Here is an 18,863-nt window from a genome sequence, read left to right on the forward strand (position 1 = left end):
GGGGGAAATTATCCCAATGAGTTCAAGGGATGCCAAGTGGCAAATAGTTCAGGTACGATTGCGATCCGTGTTCCTGGCTGTTGCTGTGTTCCTACAGGTTTGCTTTATAAATTAACAATACCATTCCATGCCGGTAATTCCGTTTACCATCATGTTTCTGCACCGGCACACTTCAAGATTGATGGTGGGGTTGCCGGAATTACCTCTAGCTCGGAGCTGCAGGTAATTCTGGCACCCCACCATCAAAGACTGCCAGTATTACCGCACCAGAATTACCGGTGCCACTAACACTGGCAAATCCCTGATCGAGTCCTAGGGGACTCCATGGAAAGTGAATTTACCACCCTTACCGGCATTTGGAATCTACCGGTCATTCATGCAGACCAACTGCCGATAATGGTAATTCCATTTGGTGGTATCCTGCCGGTTTTACCTGTGGAATACCACCAAACCTGTAATGGGGCCTTCAAGGGCTAGAAAACAGCCTGTAGGTGGCCTGGGGCAAGGTGTAATCAAGGCTTGACATTTGTAAGATCCTAATGTATACCCTGCTCCCTCACACGCACCATGTGGAGATCTTGCACTAATCCTTTAGCACCTAGATCCCATTTATATGCCAGCGTCTGACTGCTTAGGCAGTCTAGTTGTGGGCCTAATCCTCAATCAGTGAGATGAAAGCACACCATGTTGGCTTTCAACAAATGTTTACTACAAACTGGTCACCACATGTGTGTTTTAAAGTAATCACAAAAAAAAAATGTTAAGTGAACATCTTGCTATTTATAAAATCGCACAAGAGGGTCCTCGGTTATTAAGTAAGGCTCTCTTCTGGAAGAGTCTAATTTTATGACACCTGTTTGCTATGCTCTACAAACTAGGGCATAGATTATACTCTTGGATCCTAAAAAGACGAATAGCTACATGACTAAAGAGGTGGTCGCTGACAAGAGGACAACCTTCCATTGGTAATTTCGAGTGCCGTGGCTTGGCTGCAGCAGCTTTCCTTCTTTTGAAGTCGATAAATGAAGTACCTTGGCAATTGGAGCAATAATAACACCTGCTCTTACAGCGCTTAGAAGATACAGAAGTCTGCCATGAAGCGCTATATCAGGACACAATATTATTAAAGATGTGCCCCCCCCATCCCGGCCATCATGGCCTTGCATTTACGGTCCTTTTTCCCATCCGCAGAAATAGCGAGTTCAAAGCAATGTTTCTATTTCTAGTTGTCACAGTGCAGGCACAGCACATAATGCTAAACTACGGAAACGATTGTCCAAGGTACCCTTGTATATCCCTCCTCTATGGATGCCAGCGGTATGTTGCCAAGTCCAGGTTTGACATATTGCCTTCTTGTTCTTGGCAATGTAGTGGAGAATAAATAGGATTCAGCTCCATTGCATTCTTTTATCTTCCAAATCCTGCCAGTAAAGCCTGCTTGCTGATGTACTCCTGGATCCTGCGCACAGCAATTTCAGTAATCTCTTTTTGATAGGGAGCTTTAGTTCCGCCTGCTCGGAGGCAAGATATTGTGACCACTGTTCCTCACTCTGAAATACCCTTGGCATGCTGTGAAGAGCTCCCGCAAACGGCGTACTTAGTCATACGTTCAGAGCATCCTTTTCCTGCAGACGGCACGCTTGCAAGGTTTTAGAAATGTCTGGTTCTGCATTTTCACTCTAAAAGGGCCTTGTTTGGTCAGATGATCTCCCATGTAACTGATTTTATTCCCATGTTTAAAGGAGATGAAGGGACCAGTGCACTGAGATCAACATCACCTCTCTAAGAATAATCTCCCCCATAAAGTGCTCTGGCCTATCAAATTCAATTCTCATGGTCATGCATTATCAAGTGTGAGAGTGTTATAACTTTTATATTGGCACTGCCATGAGCATCATCCAGAAATATCACCCCTGAGAGCTGTTTCATGCCCTCGGCACTCTGTCCTATTGGCTAGCCTTTGCGTCCGATCTGCATACTGAGATCCCTGCCATGTTGAAGATCCTCTAGGACTCTAAGGCTCTGATTCATGGACTTATTTGCATGTAAAATGGGGATGTGCGTGCCATTCTAAATGCAAATCCACATTTGTCAAACAGGAATTTGCCTTGATTCATGGAATTATTTGCGTATAAACAGGGATTTGCTTGCCATTCTAAATGCAAATCCACATTTGTCAAACAGGAATTTGCTGTGATTCATGGAATTATTTGCGTATAAACAGGGATTTGCTTGCCATTCTAAATGCAAATCCACATTTGTCAAACAGGAATTTGCCTTGATTCATGGAATTATTTGCATATAAACAGGGATTTGCTTGCCATTCTGCAAGCAAATCCACATTTGTCAAACTGGAATTTGCTGTGATTCATGGAATTATTTGCGTATAAACAGGGATTTGCTTGCCATTCTAAATGCAAATCCACATTTGTCAAACAGGAATTTGCCTTGATTCATGGAATTATTTGCGTATAAACAGGGATTTGCTTGCCATTCTGCCAGCAAATCCACATTTGTCAAACAGGAATTTGCTGTGATTCATGGAATTATTTGCGTATAAACAGGGATTTGCTTGCCATGCTAAATGTAAATTCACATTTGTCAAACAGGAATTTGCCTTTATTCATGGAATTATTTGCATATAAACAGGGATTTGCTTGCCATTCTGCCAGCAAATCCACATTCGTCAAACAGGAATTTGCTGTGATTCATGGAATTATTTGCGTGTAAATGGGGATATGCGTACCATTCCGCCTGCAAATCCACATTCGTCAAACAGGAATTTGCCCTGATTCATGGAATTATTTGCATATAAACGGGGATTTGCTTGCCATTCTGCCAGCAAATCCACATTCGTCAAACAGGAATTTGCTGTGATTCATGGAATTATTTGCGTGTAAATGGGGATGTGCGTGCCATTCTGCCTGCAAATCCACATTCGGCAAACAGGAATTTGTCCTGATTCATGGAATTATTTGCATGTAAACGGGGATGTGCGTGCCATTCTGCCTGCAAATCCACATTCGGCAAACAGGAATTTGTCCTGATTCATGGAATTATTTGCGTGTAAACGGGGATGTGCGTGCCATTCTGCCTGCAAATCCACATTCGGCAAACAGGAATTTGTCCTGATTCATGGAATTATTTGCGTGTAAACGGGGATGTGCGTGCCATTCTGCCTGCAAATCCACATTCGGCAAACAGGAATTTGTCCTGATTCATGGAATTATTTGCGTGTAAATGGGGATGTGCGTGCCATTCTGCCTGCAAATCCACATTCGGCAAACAGGAATTTGTCCTGATTCATGGAATTATATGCATGTAAACGGGGAAGTGCGTGCCATTTTGCCTGCAAATCCACATTCGTCAGCAAGAAATTTTCCCTGATTCATGGAATTATTTGCATGTAAACTGGGATTTGCGTGCCATTCTGCCTGCAAATCCACATTCATCAATCAGGAATTTGCCCTGATTCATGGAATTATTTGCGTGTAAACAGGGACGTGCGTGCCATTCTGCCTGCAAATCCACATTCTTCCAGTTTGCGTGCCATTCTGCCTGCAAATCCACATTTGTCAAACAGGCATTTGCCTTGATTCATGGAATTATTTTAGTGTAAATGGGCATTTGTGAGCCATTCTGCCCACAAATCCACATTCGTGAAATAGGGGTTTGTGGCAGAATGGCACACAAATCCCTGTTTTACAGGCAAATAATTCCATGAATCAGGGCCTAAAATGTCAATTGATGAAGCACATTGCAATGTATTGTATGGAACAAAGACACAAATGATAATCTTGGAACTTGAGGGTTTAACTAATGTGTGAACAATTATAAACAAGGCAATTCTCATCTTCTCTGACCAAATAACTAGCTCAAAGGATGCCAATAAATATGCATTGTATTGGCTGCACGTGCTAGTTTAGAACATCAAATACATTTTCTTCCTAAAAGGTTTGCTTTCAAAAGAGACAAACAAAATATCTTTTACCCCAAATCAGTAACACAACCATTGCTGTAGCATGCCTTCCCTACAGCATTGAGAGACCTGTCGCTCCACATTGTGTGCTATAGAAAATATCACACTCACACACTCACTCACTATTTTTGATTTGGTCATATTGAGCTTCAATGAATTGGAGAGAGCTCCAGGTTATCTCATTCTCATGAGTTCCAATAACCTCACAGGTTCGGAATTCTATTTGCTTAGGTAGACCCAGTCTCTGAGGGGTGAAATAAGCATACATTCACATAATATATCTGTGAGATGCCTCACCTCTGTTTTTCCTTGGAAATAAAGAGAGTCACTCAAATACTTGAATAGGTGCATATCTTCCCCTTTATCTCTATGGTGACATACTGGTAGGGTTAGGGGCTGTGTTTGACTGAACACTACTACCACATGTGGTAAACATGCAGTAACTTGAAGGGTTTGTATTTTAGAGTCCTAGAGGACTCTATGGGGAAATGCCATATCACTGCATGCAGTTTTTCCACATGCGGCAATGTCACCTCTAGTAATGTTTTTGTGCAGAGGTAATTACATTCAATCAAAAGAAGGTGGAATTGACGAGTTTCTGAAAAGAAACTCCTAATTTGGCAGTGCAATAAAACGTGTGTTATTCAGACACACAACCTGTTTTTCCATCACCGCCAAACTCGTTGTGACCCCCTTGGTTATACTATGTTCTATGGGACCAACTGGAAGAGGAGGAATACAAGAGCTTGTAGCCCCTAAACACAAGGGTACAGGGTCAGGATGCCCCTCCTCAACCTCACTAACCAGCCGGTCCTTCACACCAACCACCCAGACCAGCCCACCATCTCTAGCCTCCTGTCAGAAAGTGAGTGCAACGTTGAGATGAACCGGGAGACGGTGAGAACAATTCCACCCCAGTTGAAGCTCCTCAGAATGTTGTATTCCTCTGGCACAGGCACATTTCAGAACACGTTGGCCTTGGCGCATGGCCTCACCCAGCCATGCTTCTCACACATACAGATGTTGTCCATCATGATGACACGGATGCACTACCACATCCCCTTCCCCACCAACCCTGTGGGCCTATATAGAATCAAGGATCAGTTTCATGCAATAGTTGGCTTCCCATTGGCTGTCTCCTACTCATGCAGCACATCCTCCAGGGACTGTGGGACTACACCCAAAAATGACCCAAAACAAAATCAGGCATCCAGCAGTTCTCTGCCGGTATCTTCCACCTGTGACTGAGCTGCAGCCATGGCTGACAGGCGTTCCATTATGTTGGCTACGACACTTCCAGGCTCAGGAGAAGGTGCAATGGGTAAAGAAACTGGGTAGGGAAAAGCGGCTGCCTGCTCCTCGTGGGGAGAAATCCAAGGGTCCCTAGAGGAGGTGCAGCAGGCTCCCTACTTGGACTAGGGGCAGTGGGTTGCACATGAGTGGCAGTGGTGTTCTACACCTTACCCGAGTGTCCCTAGCCCTGAGTATTATGTTGCGCCACAATGACACCTGCACCTTTCCTCCTGAACATGCAGACTGCTATTACAGCTAAACTGTGCACAAGCACAGTCTCCCAAAGGCAGCCCCCTTCACCTTATTACGGTTGCCCCTCGTGTTGTTGGAGGTGGAGCTGTCATTAGCGTTGATCTCCCGCCAGCACTGTGTTGGCTGCATTAGCTCACACTCCCGACACATTTTACTCACGGTACTGCAGTGCCGAGAACGGCATCAACGGGGACCAGGGTTTCAAATGGCAGACATCAGCATCTTCGATAAAGGCATCAAACTTCAAATTAGCCCAGACGAGAACAGCACAGGACGACACACTGAGCACATGCACACAATTCTGCGGCGGCGCACATGGATGCTTGGGCTTTTCTTTTGCAATAACAGGGAGACAGACCTCTGGGCCTCATGAAAGTCCATCCTTTCAAAAAATATACCACTAATAAAACCTTTTCTTTTAGCAAAAATGGTCTATTTCGGTTTACTTTTGGTTTCATTTATTTCAGCAGAAAGTAAACAGAAATTGATCACGGGGACATTGGTGGACAATCTGAGTCTGGTGGTGTTTACGGTGGATATACAACCAAACTCCTTTACCGTTACCAGCACTTGTCTGGCAGTACTGCTGCCAAATTAAGAATGTGGTAATGGTGGTATAAGCCCCTCACTCCATGGGGATTTAGGAGGAAATATCATAGTGGTAAGTCTGACTGTGAAATATTCCACTATTTGACATTAAAGTGAAAGATGTTCCAGCACTTGACTACGAGTATCTCTTTCATTTTAATGCCGTACATGGAATATGGCAGTGCAGTAAAAGTGGCAGTAATTCCATTATTGCCAAAGAAAATGAAGGCAACAGAATTACCAAAATGTTTTTCCTCTCTGCCAAACCAATAGCCAACCCCATTAAGCCAGTGCACAGACAGAAAGGTGCATTTTTTTAACATGTGTCTTCATTTCATAGGGCCTCATTACGAGGTCAGCGGTAAATCTCGCTGGTAGGCGCCGGGCTACCACCAACCCTGTAACACTGTTTCCTCCACCTGACATCCCGGTGCCACCGGGAAATCATGAGTGGCGACAGAACGGTAAATCCTCATTCCGGTGCAGTCCCATAGGACTCCATGGGAATGGGGTAACTGAAGAACTGGCACCGTGACCAGCTGTGCCGGTGCTTCAGTACTGCTGGTAGGGGCCTGAATTCCCGGCAGGTCAGGCGTGCCGGGCGTTCCTTGACCCTACTAGCAAACTCGTAGTTTTCTCTGTCTGGAAAGTGTGCCCGTCCGTTGCTACTGGCACCTGTAAATACTCAATTCTGCTTTCAGTTTCTCTTACTCCTTCGAGCTGCCACGACACTGTTTAAATCAATAGTTACCTATGGTTTGAAAGAGACTGTGCGAATTTGAATCAATACACGTCTGTTGTCCAAAGAAGCTTTAGCCCAACTCGGCTTAATTACACTTGCGAGACATCTATATGGGTAGCCCTAACTTCGGACTCTGAATGAACGTCAAATAAGATCTAGGACATTAAAGTGGAGGGAACAAGGGATGTTAGGTGTAGCATCACAATTTTAAAATCAGCTAATTTATTTGCAACACACACACGTATAGAAAAGCCCAAAATGCTGCAACTAACTTCTAAGCATCACATGTTGGCAAAAAAAGAAGTATCCTTGTAATCGAAATACTTTTAATATATGAAAGTTACTTTTGAAAGGCTCAAAGAGTCGCCACTTACAACACAAGTTGGGGCACATTTTGTGGAGCTCTAATATAAATAAATCACTTAAAAGTCCTGTGCAAGACATTTATGCATTTCATTTGCATAACGGCTCATTTTCAGCCATGTGCATATCCGACTGGAGGGGCAGATGGTAAGTTACATTCTCCATAGCCCTTCCTCTCCACCATGCAAATACTCCCGCATTTGAGCCAGCATGGATTTTCATGCTTCTGCAAATGCTGTGGATTCCTATGCAATCCGCCTGCTTTTCACACCAGCAAAAAGTAGGCAGATTCCATGGGAATCCATAGTAAACGCTGCCTTGCATGCATACATGACTGGTCCCATTTACAACTTTTGCACTGCGGAGTGAAAAAGGGTGACCTACAAGCGAGGCCATCAGATTTTTACATTCCACTTTTGCACTCTGCTATGCAAACGTGGAAAATTACGTGCCGCTGAACTGATCACTCAAAAGTGCAAACCTAACAGTTCCTTTCCACATTATTTACATGGAACTCCAACAGGAACTCTGTTGAATGTGTCTGGTGCATTCTTGTTCACATGGTAAACTCTGCACAATTGTTTACATTGCAGGGATGGCTTTCCAGGTGAAGATAAAGATCCCACGTGTTCTTAGGCTGCCCCTCCCATCTAACAATGTCAACAGCATAAGCCATTTCAGTCAGGCATTTACTCTGTTAAAGCCATATGAATGCATGTTACTTCTCCATGTTCTTCGTCCCACCATTTATATTTAAGGAATGCCCATTCCATGTTAGAGTCAGACAATGCCTTAAGAAGTATGGAGGGACCCCCCGTGGGCCAAGTGAAGGATCCAAAGTTCTGAAAGCACAAAGGCACAGGCTGCTCCGGCTCCAGATGCAATGTTTTCTGTTAGATGCCATGCTGTGCATCACTAAGTCTTCACATGGCACCTGTGTGCATTGCAGCCACACTTATTAATGAATCAGATGGACACTAAGGGCCTGATTCATGGAATTTTTTGCATGGTGTAAAGTTACTTTTCACTGGCGAAAAGTGACTTTGCACTGCCAACAAACACCCTGATACTTGGAACAGTGCAAAGTGTATTTTTGCAGTGCAAAGTCACTTTGCATTGTTCCACCCTGATTCATGGAACAGTGCAAAGTGTCTTTTTGCTGTACAGTCACTTTGCACTGCAAAAATACACTTTGCACTGTTCCATGAATCAGGCTGTTTGTTGGCAGCACAAAGTCACTTTTCACCAGTGATAAGGTACACACTGTCGTCACCCTCCTGTGAGGCAAAAAACCTTGTTGTCATCTTCAACTCCACTCTCTCCTTCTCTCTGCACATCATGGACCTTGCCAAGAAGGACCACTACCAGCTGCACCTCCTCAGAGGTATTCATCCTTTTCTCACTTTCCCCAAGAAGCTCACTGTCTCCAGGGCCCTAGTTCTCTCTAGGTTGGACTATTGCAACAACCTCTTTCTCAATCAGTCTTCCTGTTCCCTCCGCCCTCTGAAACTAATCTAGAAAAGGACTGCAAGACTAAACCTTGACCTCAAGCCTAGGGACTGTATCCTTCAAGCCTTGAAATCACTCCACTGTCTCCCATTGGCTACAAGGTCCAGTTCAAGACCTGATGCATCTTCTACAAGGCTTTCTGTGGCCAGGGCGAGCACTACATCCAACTCTCTCTTCCAAAATACCTTCCTTCTTGAGCCCTTTGCTCAACTACATCCAACTCTGAGGGTCAGACGCTTCTCTAGACAGAGAGTGGGGGGTTGATATTTATCCTCTGCAAGTGCCTCCCTCTGTAATCGCCTCCCTGCCCCTCTCAAACTTGAACCGGACCCCCTGAAGTTCCGGAAGCAGCTCAATACCTTCCTTTTCTTCTCTGCTTTTTCTCTCTCCCTCCCCTGTTGACCACCTGTCTGAGGCACTGACTGGTTGCTTGGCTACCCTAAGAGTCACACAAGGTGCCAGGTTGCTCCATGATCAGTCTCCCCTGCATTGCCTCTGAGCCTACCACACACCTAGAGGCTTTAACTGAGACCTTTACAGTCCCCGTCCTCCTTGCACTTACCCAGAGCTGCAGTGCCCTTGCTGCACTTACTCAGAGCAATGCTGCCCTGATTGCACCTTCCCCTTCCATCTCCCTGACACTTCCCCCTCACCTTTCCCCCTGCACTTTGCGTTGTCGCACTAACACAATCCGAATCAGACAAGGCCTAGAAAGATCATTTGTCTTGTCCTCCCTCTGTCTTCCCTCCCTTGTCTTGTCGTGCCTAGAAACACTTGTGCACAGGCACGTTATACATGACTTATCATATCATATCAGTCTGTGGATGTTGTTTAGCTTTTTGACCACCAATTGACTTCCTATGGCTATGCAAGTTCCTATAGCCAATCCAACCCTCTATCTGCTGCACTCTGCACAAAACACACACTCTTAGGGCCTCTTTGAGCAAGCTCTGTGCTGTTAATTTGATGTCAGTGCTATTTCTGAGCACTCTTCTGAACCTTATGCAAATGTAACTAAGCCCCTGGTGTGATAAAAATATCTTAATCAAGCATGCATTTAACACCCTGATTTATAAGCTGTAAGTGGCTCCTTGGATCTGTTTCATGCACTGAATTCCAGTGAAAACATACATAGGCAAAGCCAATGGTACTGGCTCTTGTAGAGGCATTAGATAGGCGTTTTTAAGGCACTGCCTAGTATGCCCAGGTACTCACATTATTTGTCAGCTGTTGCCATCTTATTATTGCCACGCCTGGGAAATGCGTATGCCATATCAAGGCAAAAGCCCAAATGTGTGTCCTTTTCAATGCTTGTTAATTATATAGTGAAAATGGGACCAAGACAAATAAGGAGATTTATTACACCTGTAGTGATATTTCTAGCAGAAACTTGGTGGATAAGAAAAGCACTACCACTGGTGCTAATGTGAGTAGTCAGAACCACTTGCAGCATTACCACTGGCACAGTGCTTAATGTAGTGAATTTCCTGGAATACCACCACTGGTAGTCCAAAGAATCCACTTGTTATTTTTTTTAAGTACGTCTTACCATTTCCACACTCATACAGAGATACCTATCAAGAGACATATGGAAGTGTCTTGTCACTTCTATTATGGAAATAGGTATGTATTCACATAATTTTTATAATGTATTTTTAACTCACGTATTTTTAAATATTTATATAACTTATTTTTAAGAAAGCTCACCGGTGAGTTTGAAAAAGTCAAATATAGATTACTTTTCAGTCACTGCATGTGAGACACTTCATGACTTTGCTTCATTAATATGCGTCAGGAAGGAGAAAATAAAAAAAGAAAAACGCAAGTCAAACTAGACTCCGTGTTGTGCTATATTCGGTAGATGTTTGCCTGCATATTGACAGGGTAATTCATAGAATTTCGCAGAAAAGTGTCGCAAGCGGCTGGCGCAGAGTGTTCGCGTGCGATTGTCTGCGCCAGGCACGTGCGCTAAAACCGATTTCCGCGCACAGCGTATTCATGGATTTTAGGCTCTCAAACCAGCCGTGGCGCAGAGTATCGCAGCGACCCTGCAGCAGCGCCAGTAACGCCCCCAAAAACGCCCACGCGCAAGGAAAAGCCATCAAAATCGCAAAATCATCGCAAAGGGCTGCGCTAACCCTGGACCAGTTTACAGGGCTGCCAAACAAGGAACGCAAAGCGGGTAACGTGCATATCAGGGGTACGCGTGAAGTTATACACGCAATTAGCCAGGGTACGTGTATTACAGGGGTACGCGGGAAGTTAAACACGCGATTGGCCCGGGTATGTGTATTACATGGGTACGCGTGAAGTTTTACACGCGATTAGCCAGGGCACGTGTATCACAGGGGTACGTGGGAATTATCACACGTGATTTGGCTGGGTACGTGTATTACAGGGGTACACGGGAAGTTTTACACGCGATTCGGCTGGGTACGTGTATTACAGGGGTGCGCGGGAATTCTCACATGCGATTTGGCCAGGTACGTGTATTAAAGGGGTGCGCGGGAAGTCACACATGCGATTAGGCTGGGTGGGTCCTCACAGGTGTTCCCTGTACACCCTCCACGGCCCCTGCAGGCAGCCCACAAAACAGGGGACTACCCTGCACACCTGCTCATGTCCCCCTGCACCCCCACCCCCCAGCAGTGCAGGGGCAGCCTCCACCAGGCCCCCACTTATGTCCCCTATCACCCCCACCCCCCCGCCACCAGGGGCACCGTCCACCAGGCCCCCACCCATGTCTCCCACCACCCCCACCCCCCAGCAGTGCAGGGGCAGCCTCCACCAGGCCCCCACCCATGTCTCCCACCACCCCCACCCTCCCCGCCACCAGGGGCAGCCTCCACCAGGCCCCCACTCATGTCTCCCACCACTCCCACCCCCCAGCAGTGCAGGGGCAGCCTCCACCAGGCCCCCACTCATGTCTCCCACCACCCCCACCCCCCCGCCACCAGGGGCACCCTCCACCAGGCCCCCACCCATGTCTCCCACCACCCCCACCCCCCAGCAGTGCAGGGGCAGCCTCCACCAGGCCCCCACTCATGTCTCCCACCACCTCCACCCCCCAGCAGTGCAGGGGCACCCTCCACCAGGCCCCCACCCATGTCCAACTCATGTCCCCACCACCCCCACCCCCCAGCACTGTGGGGCACCTGCCAGCAGGCCCCCACCCATGTCCAACTCATGTTCCCCACCACCCCCACCCCCCCGCCACCAGGGGCACCCTCCACCAGGCCCCCACCCATGTCTCCCACCACCCCCACCCTCCCCGCCACCAGGGGCAGCCTCCACCAGGCCCCCACCCATGTCTCCCACCACCCCCACCCCCCAGCAGTGCAGGAGCAGCCTCCACCAGGCCCCCACTCATGTCCCCTATCACCCCCACCCCCCCGCCACCAGGGGCAGCCTCCACCAGGCCCCCACTCATGTCGCCCACCACCCCCACCCCCCAGCAGTGCAGGGGCAGCCTCCACCAGGCCCCCACTCATGTCCCCTATCACCCCCACCCCCCAGCAGTGCAGGGGCAGCCTCCACCAGGCCCCCACTCATGTCTCCCACCACCCCCACCCCCCAGCAGTGCAGGGGCAGCCTCCACCAGGCCCCCACTCATGTCCCCTATCACCCCCACCCCCCGCCACCAGGGGCACCCTCCACCAGGCCCCCACCCATGTCTCCCACCAGCCCCACCCCCCAGCAGTGCAGGGGCAGCCTCCACCAGGCCCCTACCCATGTCTCCCACCACCCCCACTCCCCCCGCCACCAGGGGCAGCCTCCACCAGGCCCCCACCCATGTCTCCCACCACCCCCACCCCCCAGCAGTGCAGGGGCAGCCTCCACCAGGCCCCCACTCATGTCTCCCACCACCCCCACCCCCCGCCACCAGGGGCACCCTCCACCAGGCCCCCACCCATGTCTCCCACCACCCCCACCACCCAGCAGTGCAGGGGCAGCCTCCACCATGCCCCCACTCATGTCTCCCACCACCCCCACCCCCCAGCAGTGCAGGGGCAGCCTCCACCAGGCCCCCACTCATGTCCCCTATCACTCCCACCCCCCAGCAGTGCAGGGGCAGCCTCCACCAGGCCCCCACTCATGTCTCCCACCACCCCCACCCCCAGCAGTGCAGGGGCAGCCTCCACCAGGCCCCCACTCATGTCCCCTATCACCCCCAACCCCCGCCACCAGGGGCAGCCTCCACCAGGCCCCCACTCATGTCTCCCACCACCCCCACCCCCCGCCACCAGGGGCAGCCTCCACCAGGCCCCCACCCATGTCTCCCACCACCCCCACCCCCCAGCAGTGCAGGGGCAGCCTCCACCAGGCCCCCACCCATGTCTCCCACCACCCCCACCCCCCCGCCACCAGGGGCAGCCTCCACCAGGCCCCCACCCATGTCTCACACCACTCCCACCCCCCAGCAGTGCAGGGGCAGCCTCCACCAGGCCCCCACTCATGTCTCCCACCACCCCCACCCCCCCGCCACCAGGGGCACCCTCCACCAGGCCCCCACCCATGTCTCCCACCACCCCCACCCCCCAGCAGTGCAGGGGCAGCCTCCACCAGGCCCCCACTCATGTCTCCCACCACCTCCACCCCCCAGCAGTGCAGGGGCACCCTCCACCAGGCCCCCACCCATGTCCAACTCATGTCCCCACCACCCCCACCCCCCAGCACTGTGGGGCACCTGCCAGCAGGCCCCCACCCATGTCCAACTCATGTTCCCCACCACCCCCACCCCCCCGCCACCAGGGGCACCCTCCACCAGGCCCCCACCCATGTCTCCCACCACCCCCACCCTCCCCGCCACCAGGGGCAGCCTCCACCAGGCCCCCACCCATGTCTCCCACCACTCCCACCCCCCAGCAGTGCAGGGGCAGCCTCCACCAGGCCCCCACTCATGTCTCCCACCACCCCCACCCCCCCGCCACCAGGGGCACCCTCCACCAGGCCCCCACCCATGTCTCCCACCACCCCCACCCCCCAGCAGTGCAGGGGCAGCCTCCACCAGGCCCCCACTCATGTCTCCCACCACCTCCACCCCCCAGCAGTGCAGGGGCAGCCTCCACCAGGCCCCCACTCATGTCCCCTATCACCCCCAACCCCCGCCACCAGGGGCAGCCTCCACCAGGCCCCCACTCATGTCTCCCACCACCCCCACCCCCCGCCACCAGGGGCAGCCTCCACCAGGCCCCCACCCATGTCTCCCACCACCCCCACCCCCCAGCAGTGCAGGGGCAGCCTCCACCAGGCCCCCACTCATGTCTCCCACCACCCCCACCCCCCCGCCACCAGGGGCAGCCTCCACCAGGCCCCCACCCATGTCTCCCACCACCCCCAACCCCCAGCAGTGCAGGGGCAGCCTCCACCATGCCCCCACTCATGTCTCCCACCACCCCCACCCCCCAGGAGTGCAGGGGCAGCCTCCACCAGTCCCCCACTCATGTCTCCCACCACCCCCACCAGATTGTCCACAAGATTGTGGAACTCTCCCGTCCCCTGCACACCCTTTATACTGTAGAAACAGTCAATATTTCTATACAATGGTAATATTCAGTTTCTTTCAGAAAAAAGAAGAAATTAATGAGAGAAGCTAATTCATGTCACTATTATAATAAAACAGAATGATGGGGACCATCGGTTTTAATTGAATTTTAAATTAATTGTTACAGATATGAATTTCAATTCATTCATCATCCAGTCTTTGTAAACATAATAACATAAATGTATTCATTTTGAGGTTACATTCAATATTATAATACAAGGGCATACAAGGTACTCATCACACTTTCTATACAATAGGCTTTTCACATGATATATCCAAAGAAAGTAATGATGAATATTTTCTCGACGCGTTTCGGGGTGTCCCCTTCTTCAGGAATTGATAGCCCTCTTCATTGCCGTTAATCTTTGTTTCGTCTATAATGTATGATACAATGATCAGATTTTAGATTCTCACTGATAACTGTCATTTAACTCTTGGGAGAAATTTTTAATAATAATCACCTGGATGTTCAATGTGGAATATCCTAACTGGATTTATTATCAATAGCAATATCAGCCCAATAATGGTTATACAACCTGTAGATGTGATAAAAAGACAATAGGGAAAGCTCAATTAAAAACGGGATCTTAATTCATGAAGGAAAATCTAGTCATGTAATATCTAAGAAAAAATATTACCTTTCGGTATTTCTGTAAGAAGCTACTACATCCATGGAATGGGTCGCTGTGGTATGTAGAGAGTCCTCAGGTATGGAGGTAGTGCAGTAATGGGCGATTCCTCCACTCGTGTCTGTAAAGACGCGTATATATACTATATAAGATATAAGAAAACAATTGGGTGGGATAATTCTGTAGAGAGTATTCTGTGAAGGCCTCTAGGCTCATGGTATGCAATTGGGGAGCTGTTTGCAAAGGATTCTCTTACCTCCTTCCTGAAAAGATGGCCGGTGCTGTAGCTCGAACCGTTCTACACGGTTTTCACTAAAGATGGCCACTATTTACATTATGACGTCATCACGTCGAAGCGTGACGACGTCACTATGTTTAGAACGTCAACATGTGACGGGAAAATAGACGTCATACGGGCATATTTTAGAAAACAATGTGTGATTAACCAATAGTATATAGGTGTATATCTATACCGGTGCAGGGAGTTTGAGGCTGATATTGCTATTGATAATAAATCCAGTTAGGATATTCCACATTGAACATCCAGGTGATTATTATTAAAAATTTCTCCCAAGAGTTAAATGACAGTTATCAGTGAGAATCTAAAATCTGATCATTGTATCATACATTATAGACGAAACAAAGATTAACGGCAATGAAGAGGGCTATCAATTCCTGAAGAAGGGGACACCCCGAAACGCGTCGAGAAAATATTCATCATTGCTTTCTTTGGATATATCATGTGAAAAGCCTATTGTATAGAAAGTGTGATGAGTACCTTGTATGCCCTTGTATTATAATATTGAATGTAACCTCAAAATGAATACATTTATGTTATTATGTTTACAAAGACTGGATGATGAATGAATTGAAATTCATATCTGTAACAATTAATTTAAAATTCAATTAAAACCGATGGTCCCCATCATTCTGTTTTATTATAATAGTGACATGAATTAGCTTCTCTCATTAATTTCTTCTTTTTTCTGAAAGAAACTGAATATTACCATTGTATAGAAATATTGACTGTTTCTACAGTATAAAGGGTGTGCAGGGGACGGGAGAGTTCCACAATCTTGTGGACAATCTGTTGGATTTACATAGGTTAAAACAACCCAGTGTCAAGGTTGTTATTCTCCCCGGCACCCCGTAAATTTTCAACAAATTTTGTAAAAAAACCTTAAACCTAGGTGTGCGCTAGGCAACACAAATATTGGATTCTTGCTCTCTGCCCCCCTAAAATAGCTTAGGGAGTGACACAACAGCCATAGCAGCACCCAGTAGAAATACTAACAATCACCTCCGCCTCCCTAAGGGATGTCTTTTTCAAAGATCAATGCAATTACAGAAAAACACGCCGCAACTTTGGCATTTAATGAAGAGGAAGCCACACGAATTTTAGGGCTTTTGAAGGAAATTGAAACAACCACACCAACAACGACTAGTCCAGAGAAACTTATTACACAATTGGAGAGGGTCATCAGAAGGGAGATATCGCAAAAACTACACGCTACTACATTAGCACAATACTACCGAGCACAAAGAATCCCAAGAGGACTAAGGGTATATCTAAGACCCACACTGTGCAAGGACAACCCAGACTTTGTGAAGAAATGGGAGCAGATCTTAAATAAATGCTCTTTGGATCTTATATTATTGACAATCGAGGAATTAGCAAAATCTGTCAGCAAACTCGACAGAGAAATCGAAGACCTGACAGAACAACTGTCGAAATTTAAAAACAAAGAGGAATTAACAACCATCATAGAGGAAGTGAACAGAACATTGGACAACTACAAAAAGGACATAGAACAACGCAAAGTCCGAAAATTCAGAAGAGATACGTTGGATTATCTTCAGGATATAGTATACTCCTGGCAAGAATACTACGCACAAAACAAAACCGCACCAGGTAGAAGACCACAAAACCACAAAACACCTACACCGGGACAAGAACCAAGTGGATCCAGTAGCGAAATACCTACAAGTGGGGACGAAGTTATCAATAGGGAGAACGCGGAAAGTGGACCGATTATACATACATCACAAGAAGCGACTACCTCTAACGCACAAACCACTCCCTCGGTTTTTTTAGACAAAAGACTACGCGAAGAGGCAATAAGAAATCTAAGATCGCGGAACAAACCAAACAACTAGTTGTTAATATTTCATCAAAACCACTATCCAAAGACCAAACGGATACATTGAATCTAGGTTTAACATTTATACCAACCCAGAATTCCAATTTGCTGGAAGAAAAAATCAATCTTCATAGACTGGCACGGAAAATGAGACTCAAAGTCTTTTTTGATTCACAAATGGGAATCAACACTACACAAGAGCCACATCAATACCTAGAAATGAAACCCAAGAGTCATTTCGACCCTCAAGTCAATAACATAACCATCAGAATGTTTGAAGAACAGATGATAAAAGATCTCAAAAGGGTTAATTTCACCAGAACAAGGAACTACAATACCAGGAGAAGGCAGAATGAAATCATCAAGAACCTTGCGGATGACAGAAGCCTGACCCTAAAACCGGCAGACAAAGGAGGGGCCATAGTTATTATGGACACTACATACTATGAGGAGAAGATTTTGGAGCTCCTAACAGATGAGAACACGTACATAAAAATTGAACAAGATCCGGTCAGAGAAATATCAAGCATTATTGAAACTACGCTTGAGGAAGCTGAGGACCAAGGATGGATTTCCAACAAGACTAAACTGTTTTTGATTAATGAACATCCTATTACTCCAATCTTCTATGGACTGCCAAAAATACATAAGAACTTGACAAAACCCCCCCTCAGACCGATTGTTGCGGGAACTGATAGTATCTTCAACCCACTAGCAGTTTATGTGGACAAGGCATTACAACCCATAGTCCAAACAACCACAACATATCTTAAAGATACCACAGATTTTCTCAATCACCTAGACACCTTAACAGATATTAACAGAAATGATCTACTGGTTTCGTTTGATGTACAGAGTTTATATACATGTATCCCACATCAAGACGGTTTGGAAGCACTCGAATGGTGCCTACTAAGAAATGAATGTGAAGCAAACAAAACCTTCCTAATGAAATTAAGCAAAATTATACTCATTAACAACTATTTCAGATACAGGACGCAGTACTATTTACAAGCATCAGGAACTTCAATGGGGTCAGCAATGGCCCCAGCCTATGCCAATCTATTCATGTACCATTTGGAGATGAAATGGATTTTGATACCAACAAAATTTAGCAAAAAAATCATCACCTGGAAAAGATACATTGACGATGTTTTCGTCATCTGGAGAGGACAACATCACGAACTAGAGGAATTCCTAAAATACATCAATTTAGGCCACGACAGAATCAAATTCACAATGGAAATTGGAACCCCTAAACTACATTTTTTGGACGTTGAACTAGAGATTGGGGAAGATGGGATAATCACCAATATTTATCACAAACCCACCGATGTTAACAACACGTTACACTTCAGGAGCCATCATCCGACGCATTTAAAGAATAATTTGCCCTACAGTCAATTCCTTAGACTAAAGAGAATTATCTCAACAACTGACACCCTGAGGAATGAAAACCTATTGATGACACAAAGATACAAGGAAAGAGGTTATCCAGAGTCTATCATCAAGAAAGCAGAAGAAAAAACACTCACATTGGAGAGGAAAGACCTCCGTATATCAAGAAATAGATCTAAGGAGATCCCATTTCTCTACGCTTTAAGATAGTCAGCACAGAGTCATCACATAACAAGGATGATCAAGAAGAACTGGGGTATAATCAAATTGGATCCACAACTAAAGAGACTATTTCCTGAACCACCCATAATCGCCTACAAGAGGGGTCGGAACTTCAGGGATAGCCTAGTTAAGGCAGAAAGACCGAGAGTGGACACTCAAAGAACCCTCACCAAGAGGAAAATAGGTACGTTTGCTTGTCTCA

At 47.3% G+C, this 18,863-nt stretch overlaps 1 long non-coding RNA gene across 1 annotated transcript; it reads right to left on the minus strand.

The window, feature by feature from the left end:
* Positions 1 to 14,335: 14,335 nt before the first annotated feature.
* LOC138526600 (uncharacterized) lies at positions 14,336 to 14,918 on the minus strand. The gene is made up of 2 exons (XR_011283649.1): positions 14,733 to 14,918; positions 14,336 to 14,645 (listed from the first exon to the last, which is right to left on the minus strand). It is a non-coding gene; the product is annotated as an uncharacterized lncRNA (long non-coding RNA).
* Positions 14,919 to 18,863: the final 3,945 nt, after the last annotated feature.

Source organism: Ambystoma mexicanum, chromosome 7p, assembly GCF_040938575.1.
Source record: "Ambystoma mexicanum isolate Mex_15411 chromosome 7p, UKY_AmexF1_1, whole genome shotgun sequence".
Classification (NCBI taxonomy): domain Eukaryota; kingdom Metazoa; phylum Chordata; class Amphibia; order Caudata; family Ambystomatidae; genus Ambystoma; species Ambystoma mexicanum.